The following is a 9,587-nucleotide window of genomic DNA, read 5'->3' on the forward strand; positions in this document are numbered from 1 at the left end:
GCATTGCATCAAAAATTGTAATTAAACAGTCCTGTTAAACAGGGGCTGAAAAATTGGGCTGGTGGCACTGGTGCCATGACACTGCAACCTCGCCCATATGCTCTAGCTGTAGTGTGGGAATAAGCCCTGCTGCAAAGCATTGCATCAAAAATTGTAATTACATGCCGGCTGACAAATTGAGCCTTAGGCACTGCTGCTGCTGCCACGACACTGCAACCTCTCCCATATACTCTAGTTGTAGTGCAGGAATGAGCCCTGCTGCAAAGCATTGCATCAAACATTGTAATTACATGCCCCTGTTAAACAGGGGCTGAAAAATTGGTCCTTAGGCACCGCAACCTCTCCCATATACTCTAGTTGTTGTGCAGGAATGAGCCCTGCTGCAAAGCATTGCATCCAAAATTGTAATTAAACGCCCCTGTTAACAGGGGCTGAAAAATTGGGCCTTAGGCACTGGTGCTGGTGCAAAGACACTGCAATCTCTCCCATATACTCTAGTTGTAGGGGCGCATTTAGGGTGATGTGGCTGTAGGCGATCTTCCTGGCCACTCTCAACCCTCTTGACAAACGCTAAGATGGTCACCTCAGCAAACAAGCAGAAAAATTAAACAGGTCGTCGACGCCAACAACATATTAAAAAAAAGCCTACAACACCTGGTATTCCCAGGCGGTCTCCCATACAGGTACTAAACAGGCCCGACCCTGCTTAGCATCTGAGATCAGGTGCATTCAGGGTGATGTGGCCGTAGGTGATCTTTCTTGCCACTCTCAACCCTTTTGACAAACACCAAGATGGTCACCTCGGCAAACAAGCAGAAAAATAAAACAGGTCGTCGACGCCAACAACATATTAAAAAAAAGCCTACGGCACCTGGAATTCCCAGGCGGTCTCCCATCCAGATATTAACCAGGCCCGAGTGCTTAGCATCCGAGATCAGATGAGATCAGGCGCATTCAGGGTGATGTGGCCATAGGTGATCTTGCTAGCCACTCTCAAACCTCTTGACAAATGCCAAGATGGTCACCTCGGCAACCAACCAGAAAAATAAAACAGGTCGTTGACGCCAACAAATTATTTTAAAAAAGCCTACGGCACCTGGTATTCCCAGGTGGTCTTCCATCCAGGTACTAACCAGGCCCGACCCTGCTTAGCATTCGAGATCGGACGAGATCGGGGGCATTCTGGGTGATGTGGCCGTAGGGGATGAGATCAGGTGCATTCAGGGGGATGTAGAAGTAGGCCATCTTGCTGGCCACTCTCAACCCTCTTAACAAACGCCAAGATGGTCACCTCAGCAAACAAACAGAAAAATAAAACAGGTCTTTGACGCCAACAACATATTAAAAAAAAAGCCTACGGCACCTGGTATTCCCAGGTGGTCTCCAATCCAGGTACTAACCAGGCCCGACCCTGCTTAGCGTCCGAGATCAGATGAGATTGGGCGCATTAAGGGTGATGTGGCCATAGGCAGTCTTGCTGGCCACTCTCAACCCTCTTGACAAACACCAAGATGGTCACCTCGGCAAACAAGCAGAAAAATAAAACACGTTGTTGACGCCAACAACATATTAAAAAAATCCTACGGCACCTGGTATTCCCAGGCGGTCTCCCATCCAGGTACTCACCAGGCCCAACCCTGCTTAGCATCCGCGAGACTGAGATCAGGAAAATACAGGGTGACAAATGCCAAGATGGTCACCTCGGCAAACAAGCAGAAAAATAAAAAACAGGTCGTTGATGCCAACAACATATTAAAAAAAAGCCTACGGCACCTGGTATTCTTAGGCGGTCTCCCATGCAGGTACTAACCAGGTCCGACGCTGCTTAGCATCCCAGATCAGACGAGATCAGGCGTATTCAAGGTGATGTAGCCGAAGGCCATCTTGCTGGCCATTCTAAACCCTCTTGACAAACGCCAAGATGGTCACCTCGGCAAACAAGCAGAAAAATAAAACAGGTTGTCGACGCCAACAAGATATTAAAAAAAAAACTACGACACCTGGTATTCCTAGGCGGTCTCCCATCCAAGCACAAACCAGGCCCGACCCTGCTTAGCATCTGAGATCAGACGAGATTGGGCACATTCAGAGTGATGTGGCCGTAGGCGATCTTGCTGGTCACTCTCAACCCTCATGACAAATGTCAAGATGGTCACCTAAGCAAACAAGCAGAAAAATAAAACAGGTCATTGACGCCAACAACATATTAAAAAAAAGCCTACGGCACCTGGTATTCCCAGGCGGTCTCCCATCCAGGTACTAACCAGGCCCGACCCTGCTTATCCTCCGAGATCAGACAAGATCGGGCGCATTCAGGGTGATGTACAGTAGGTGTTCTTGCTGGCCACTCTCAACCCTCTTGACAAACGCCATGACCCGTGTAGTCATAATGTCCCCTTCTTCCACTGTTACCCTTCTTCACCCTTTTCTTACCCTTATAATAACGAGACCACACTTTCTCTTTGGAGTAAACTGGCCACAACAGCCTTTATTAAACAACCAATAATTACTCACTCCAAAGATATATATATATAAATAAAGATATAAATATATATATATATAACCATAACAAACATTAAACAAAACACTTTTACTGAACCCAGTCTGGTGATCTCTGACGGTGACCCACTTTACCACATAACACCACCTCACTGCGGTACCTTTTACCATAACAGGCCTCCAGCTGTGACCACTCAGAGACAACCCATTCCTGCAGTGAAACCATCCCAGTATTCTGTCCACCGTTCAGTAATACACCGGAGGGGCCCACATTACCAATGATCCCCCCACCCCTTTTTGATCTCCTCTGTTTACCGCCACCGTCAAAGACCACCAGAAAGATAACGCCACAGCCTGAAAGGGTGACCACCTTACCCTTGAGGACAACCCCACACCCGCAAGGCCTTTTGAATGCCATCCTGCAACCCCAGGGACCATAAATCTATGCCAACGTCGGAGAGATGTACCCCATCCCTTCTCAAATAAAGGCCCACATTAGACTCCAGTTCCCTGTGCCTGATCAACAAACCCCCGTTCTGGACCACAAACCTCCCCACCACCTTATTAATCTGAATCTGGGTCTTCTGGATGCTAGCCACTGATCTAGCCCACCGCCACTTTGTCCTGGCCACAATGTCAGACCACAACAGGACGGTATCAGGAAATCTCTCCACTTCCCCCATAACCCTGTCCCACTTCATGCCAGGGATGCCCAGCCAATGCAAGACAGCTTCACTCCTGGAAATCCCCAGTTGCCTACCATCCAGCCTCATGTCTCCTCTCCTGGCCCCCCAACACAAATATGAGTGGCCTATGATCCAAACGAGGCGTACTGCACCTCCATCTGAAATGAGCACCACAACAGACTGACAAAACATACATTACAACATCACCACTAGCCAGCCCTTAACCATAAAACTCCCCACCGCTCGCCTAACCCCTGTCAAATTAGATCCATACTCCAGTACAGTGTCCTTTTAGTTTTTTTTTTAGTTTTTTTGTTTTTTTAGCAACGCTAGGGAGAAAACCCAACTGCCAGCTGCGGTCGGATATATGACCGAAACCTTCACGACTCCCACCTGCCGATTCTGCGCACCGATGCCTCATCCAACCCACATCTGCCAGCCTCCGTGGCTGCCCCGATGCAGAAGGAGTGTGAGGCATACTCCGATCCTACTAAACCCACAGCCCGCAAACCTCTTCGGAAAACCGACACAAACTGAAACTGCGACAAAAAGGACCCATCCTCGTGCATAAGGAACGGCCCCTCTCTCCCGGGTCTCACCCCCCGATACTCCCACACTGCGGCCACCGGGCAATCCGCAGACCCCGGCAGCGCAAACAGGCACACCCGTTTGGTCCGTTTTGGACCTACTGATATGCAAACACACCCTATCATCTTCCAGCCGCACATCCCGATCCAACAACCCCCCGGGCACCCATTTTGCCGGGCTAACCAACTCCCCCATCCGAAACACCCCGTAAAAGGCCAAGGTAAAAGCTGCTGTAAATAACAGTGCCTCAAACCGAGACGTGCAAATTGAGCCCAACTCCACACATAGAACCACCAAATTCTCAAAAGTGACCAGACGTCTCTTATCCACACTCTTGTTCTGTTTTCTAAAACCCTTCAGCATCTGCCACAACCAAAAGTCTTTAGTCCAATCCTCAGAACCCTGCAACTTGAAAAGAAACGTCAAGCCCACCATTTCCTTGTCAAGCGCGGACGCCGACCGCCCGCCCTCCGTATGTCTAGCTACAAAATATAAAACCAACAGGCTCCCATCACCAGCATCGCCGTCCACACCTGCCTGCAGCACCAACCTCTCCCATTCCTGCCATACCTTCACGTATGCCTTCCATGTGGAACCACTTACGGACCTCTGAATCCATCCTGCGGCGACTCCAAGGGCAGCGCCCAGATCCACTCCGGGCAAGGAACTCCTGCCGCTGCTGCGCCGGGTGCCAGTTCCCTGAACTTGTCACACTGAAACCGAGACAGTGAGTGAGCCAAGGAGTTGTCCATCCCCGAGATATGAACTGCATACATAAAAACATTCAACCGGAGGCAACGAAGCACCAATAACAGTTTGATGACCGGAGGTGAAGACGCAGACCGGAGGTGAAGACGCAGACATGCGATTCACCACCTGCACCACCCCCATGTTATCACAATTAATCCTCAACTTCAGATTCCTGCATTCCTCCCCCCACAGCTCCACCGCAAATAGTTCCAGCAACACTAAGTTGCCCAGGAAACCTGCGGCCTTCCAAGACCGTGGCCGCGGCTCTGCGCTCCACTTGCCCTGGAAAAACGCCCCATAACCCGTCAAGCCCGCTGCATCAGTGACCAATTCCATGTCGAAATTGCTAACTGGTCCAGACATCCACACCGCCCGTCCATTGTAGGAGGACAGGAAATCGTGCCACACTTCCAAATACTCCCTATGCTCCTTCGTCAAGCGAATTAAGTGATCAGGGGCTCGGCACTCCAGCGGTCGCCGCCGACAGCCGTCGGCTGAGCACCCGCCCCATAGGGATGATTCTGCACGCAAAGTTCAGTTTTCCAAGTAACGACTGTAAGGTCCGCAACTGCAACTAACGTCAGCCCCGGATGTCCCGAATCATCGTCCTTCTTGGAGTCATTGGGCTTAACCCTATCCAAGTTGAACTTCTCCAGCAGTAGCAGTGAGAGGATCTCCACATACTCACTCTTGGAGATCTTTTCCCACACTTCCGAATTCAAATGCGCTCTCAGCGGTCCCTCGAAGCACACATACACCTCGCACTTAGCTGCATCCCCAATCCGAACCACATCTGACCGGCCCGCTGCTACCTCCACCGCCTTGTCCCCACTTGTCCCACCGGCCGCACCGGAGCCCCCCCGAGGGAACCGGGGGCACCGCTACTGGATGGTGCTCCACCACCACCTCCCCGCCGGCCACTTCCACCCCCCAAGGTGCCGCTTGGGCTGGACGGCCCTGCCCCCCCAAACCTATCCACCAATGCCCGCAGCCCCTCTAAGAGGTCCTGCATGAGCGGTGCAGGCCCAGACAAAGCAGGTCCAAGCCCTTCCATTGGCTGGTCCGGCACCCCCCCCCCGCTCACTGGTGCCACAAGCCCCCCCGAGCCACCCTGAACCACCCCAGCAACCCCTGCAAAGCATCAGACAGCAAAACATGATCAATGGACTTACCAAGCTGACTAGGAAGACGCCCCGCAGCTGCTCTCCCACTCTCCACTGCTGTCACCGGCAACTCTTCTTCAGAGGACACTTCGGACCGCACATCCAGGTTCACCTCCGGCCGTGTGGTGAGTCCCCTGGGTGAGTCCACCCCAGAGGCCGCTGCCCGCGGGAGTGTGTCTTTCTCCTGCAACAGGGGCCCTATTCCCCCCAGACCGGCAGTGCATACCAGACCTGGGTCGCCCCCGCAGCACTCCCGGTGACTCTCCGCGTCCACTCCTCGCCTGCTGTCCATCCGCTCTGCTCCGCCCCCGCATCATCGAACTAGGCCTCTGGCCGGCCTCCACATCCCCAGCCGCTGCTGCCTGGTCTCTCCCCCCATCCCCCTTGCTCGTGCTGGGGCCCCCATTCGGTCCTCCCACGCAACGGCGTGTTGACCTCCTAGTGCCCAATGTGCCATGCTGCCTCCTTTTTGCGCGGGGGACCGATCAGTCCTCCCCCGGGCTCCGCTGCCCACGAGGTGGCTGGGGTGCAGGCTCAGTAGAGAAGCGCGCCGGAGGCCAGGACCTCCGCGTGCGCTGCGTGGCTCCGCCCATGCTACTCACTCCGTCCCCGACAACCAGCATACCCGACACCTGCCACTCCAGCCATTCCAACCCTCGTACTGCCGCCTGGTCTCTCAGCTGCCCCAACACCGCCTCAATTGCCGCCATTGTGGAGGAGCAGTAGAAAAGCTGCCTCCTCACGTTCGTCTGTTCACCACGCTGTCCTCCACCACCCTTTTATACTACTCCTCCCCTTTTCTTCATTTCTAACCCCACCGCCTGGTCCTTTAACCCTTCCTGTGCAGGCTCCACAGACACAACGGTCATGTCCGCATTACCCTCCCCTTTCCAGGTTGTCCATTCTCGGGGCTCTGTAGATGGTCACCTCAGCAAACAAGCAGAAAAATAAAACAGGTCGAAAAATAAAACAGGTCGTCGACGCCAACAACATATTAAAAAAAGGCCCACGGCACCTGGTATTCCCAGGCGGTCCCTCATCCAGGTACTAACCATGCCCGATCCTTCTTAGCATCCAAGATCAGACGAGATCGAGCGCATTCAGGGTGATGTGGCCATAGGCGATCTTGTTGGCCACTCTCAACCCTCTTGACAAACACCAAGATGGTCACCTCGGCAAACAGGCAGAAAAATAGAACAGGTCGTTGACGCCAACAACATATTAAAAAAAAGCCTACGGCACCTGGTATTCACAGGCGGTCTCCCATCCAGGTACTAACCAGGCTCGACCCTGCTTAGCATCCAAGATCAGATGAGAACGGGTGCATTCAGGGTGACGTGGCCATAGGCAATCTTGCTGGCCCCTCTCAACCCTCTTGACAAACGCCAAGATGGTCAGCTCGGCAAACAGGCAGAAAAATAAAACAAGTCGTCAACGCCAACAACATATTAAAAAAGGCCTATGGCACCTGGTATTCCCAGGCGGTCTCCCATCCAGGTACTAACCAGGCCCAACCCTGCTTAGCATCCGAGATCAGATGAGATTGGGTGCATTCAGGCTGATGTGGCCGTAGGTGATCTTGCTGGCCACACTCAACCCTCTTGACAAACACCAAGATGGTCACCTCGGCAAACAAGCAGAAAAATTAAACATAATAAATTTTGTGAAAAACAGTGTAGCGCTTATTTGTTTTTACCACATTACAATGTGACCAATGTAGTCAATACATATATTAGACTGTGCAAAAAAAATAAAAAAACATTTAAACATTCATTGCTGTATATGCAAAGCTAGAATGTCCAGATAAATATATGAAAAGATGTGTCCAAAAAAATGGAAAAACAGCATGGAAACCAGTGAAGAGTTCTCCGAATTTTCCAAAATATCTGTGTGTGATACGATGAAGTGAAGACAGTCCTACACCTTCTCCAAGGAATAGTCACACAATCACCGCGTGAACCCTCCACCACATAAAATGGGGGCTTACCAGATTTAATAGATCCTGCTCAAAATTATATTTGGAGGATCATATATGCTTGTAGATATACAAAGGCTGTTTTTGGGGTGTTGTCCTTTTCTGGAAGACTTTCAAGTGTGGCTATTTCCTCTGCGGTATGTCTCCATCCACATAAATCATCATAGGTAATGGGATAGATATAAAGGAAGAAAGCAGGGACCACAATAGTGTAACTCCGTTTTTCGTTTCAAGTAATTTAATAAAAAATTATCAAACTCACGTGTACAAAGAACATAAGCGCTTTTTCAATAAAATCTCAGGCTGCAGTGAAGTCCCGACGCGTTTCGTCTTAAGCAGACATCATCACCCCAGATGATGTCTGCTTAAGTCTAATATATGTATTGACTACATTGGTCACATTGTAATGTGGTAAAAACAAATAAGCGCTACACTGTTTTTCACAAAATTTATTATGTCACATTTGTACACCTAGATGTTGTGTTAGCTGCTGTTTGTATATTTGCTACACATTTGAATAGCGCAGTGTTTTTGGCTCTTTTAGAAAAATTAAACAGGTCGTCGACGCCAACAACATATTAAAAAAAAGTCTACACCACCTGGTATTCCCAGGCGGCCTACCATCCATGTACTAACCAGGCCTGACCCTGCTTAGTAACCGAGATCAGACGAGATCGAGCGCATTCAGGGTGATATGGCCATAGGCGATCTTGCTAGGTATGTAATCAGGGCACTGATAATCAGTGCCCACCAGTGCCAGTAATCAGTGGCCAATAGTGATGCCAGTCAGTGCATATTGTGTGGCATATTCGTGCCTCCTCATCAGTGCAGCCTCATAAGCACCCATCAGTGAAGGAGAAAAATTACTTATTTACAAAATTTACTGACAGAAACTAAAAAAAAAACATTTTTTCAACATTGTTGGCCTTTTTTTAATTTCTTTTAGGGAAAAAAAACAGGAGTGATTAAATACCACCAAAAGAAAGCTCTATTTGTGTGAAGAAAATTATAACAATTTCACATGGCTACAGTGTAGCATAACCGTGCAATTGTCATTCAAAGTGTGACAGCACTGAAAGCTGAAAAATGGCCTGGGCAGAAAGGGGGTGAAAGTGTCCGGTATTGAAGTGGTTATGGACCCTGCTTTGTGCACTGGTCAAAATCATTTGGTGGAGGGGGGATTATGGTTTGGGGTAGTTGTTCAGGGGTTGGGCTTGGCCCCTTAGTTCCAGTGAAGGGAACTTTTAAGGTGTCAGCATTTTGGACAATTTCATACCCCCAACTTTGGCGCCTTCCTGTTCCAACATGACTGTGTACGATATATACAGCGGCAAAGCGGCTCCTCTGCACAGAATCACGTACCTGTAGGTGCCCTCAACAACCCCATTTCCGCTGTAATTGGACACAGAGGGAGGCAATCAGTGGGTCTAGTAGATGAGATCCGATCGTTCCCAAGAGAGACAGAAAGGTGATCTACCTATGTAAACCAGGCAGAGCGCCGTTCTGTGAGGAGGGGAGATAGTGATCCTGTGTTTCTCAAAACAGGAAAATGGATCTCTGCCTTCCCATGGTACAAGCACCTCCCCCACACAGTAAGCACTCCCTGGACCAGTGATGGCAAACCTTGGCACCCCAGATGTTTTGGAACTACATTTCCCATGATGCTCATGTACTCTACAGTGTAGTTGAGCATCATGGAGAAATGTACTTCCAAAACATCTGGAGTGCCAAGGTTCGCCATCACTGCCCTAGCAACACATTTAACCCTTTGATCGCCCCTTGATGTTAACTCCTTCCCAGCCAGTGTCATTAGTACAGTTAGAGTGCATATTTTTAGCACTGATCACCATTAGGGATGAGCTTGATGTTCGAGTCAAACATACGTTCGACTCGAACATCGGCTGTTCGCACGTTCGGTGAATACCG

General features: G+C 50.1%; 1 non-coding gene and 10 pseudogenes across 1 annotated transcript; all 11 read right to left on the reverse strand.

The window, feature by feature from the left end:
* Positions 1-642: 642 nt before the first annotated feature.
* LOC143998464 (5S ribosomal RNA) lies at positions 643-751 on the reverse strand (annotated as a pseudogene).
* Positions 752-859: 108 nt separating this feature from the next.
* Positions 860-976, reverse strand: LOC143998814 (5S ribosomal RNA; annotated as a pseudogene).
* A 108-nt stretch (positions 977-1,084) lies between these two features.
* LOC143999681 (5S ribosomal RNA) lies at positions 1,085-1,203 on the reverse strand (annotated as a pseudogene).
* Positions 1,204-1,351: 148 nt separating this feature from the next.
* LOC143999674 (5S ribosomal RNA) lies at positions 1,352-1,470 on the reverse strand (annotated as a pseudogene).
* A 291-nt stretch (positions 1,471-1,761) lies between these two features.
* Positions 1,762-1,880, reverse strand: LOC143999180 (5S ribosomal RNA; annotated as a pseudogene).
* Positions 1,881-1,988: 108 nt separating this feature from the next.
* On the reverse strand, positions 1,989-2,107 carry LOC143998712 (5S ribosomal RNA; annotated as a pseudogene).
* A 108-nt stretch (positions 2,108-2,215) lies between these two features.
* On the reverse strand, positions 2,216-2,333 carry LOC144000077 (5S ribosomal RNA; annotated as a pseudogene).
* A 4,356-nt stretch (positions 2,334-6,689) lies between these two features.
* LOC143998580 (5S ribosomal RNA) lies at positions 6,690-6,808 on the reverse strand (annotated as a pseudogene).
* A 108-nt stretch (positions 6,809-6,916) lies between these two features.
* LOC143999662 (5S ribosomal RNA) lies at positions 6,917-7,035 on the reverse strand. The gene has a single exon (XR_013278122.1). It is a non-coding gene; the product is annotated as a 5S ribosomal RNA (ribosomal RNA).
* Positions 7,036-7,142: 107 nt separating this feature from the next.
* On the reverse strand, positions 7,143-7,261 carry LOC143999667 (5S ribosomal RNA; annotated as a pseudogene).
* A 987-nt stretch (positions 7,262-8,248) lies between these two features.
* On the reverse strand, positions 8,249-8,367 carry LOC143998796 (5S ribosomal RNA; annotated as a pseudogene).
* Positions 8,368-9,587: the final 1,220 nt, after the last annotated feature.

Source organism: Lithobates pipiens, unplaced genomic scaffold (assembly GCF_037356315.1).
Source record: "Lithobates pipiens isolate NorthernLeopardFrog02 unplaced genomic scaffold, aLitPip1_a1.2 Scaffold_19, whole genome shotgun sequence".
NCBI lineage: Eukaryota > Metazoa > Chordata > Amphibia > Anura > Ranidae > Lithobates > Lithobates pipiens.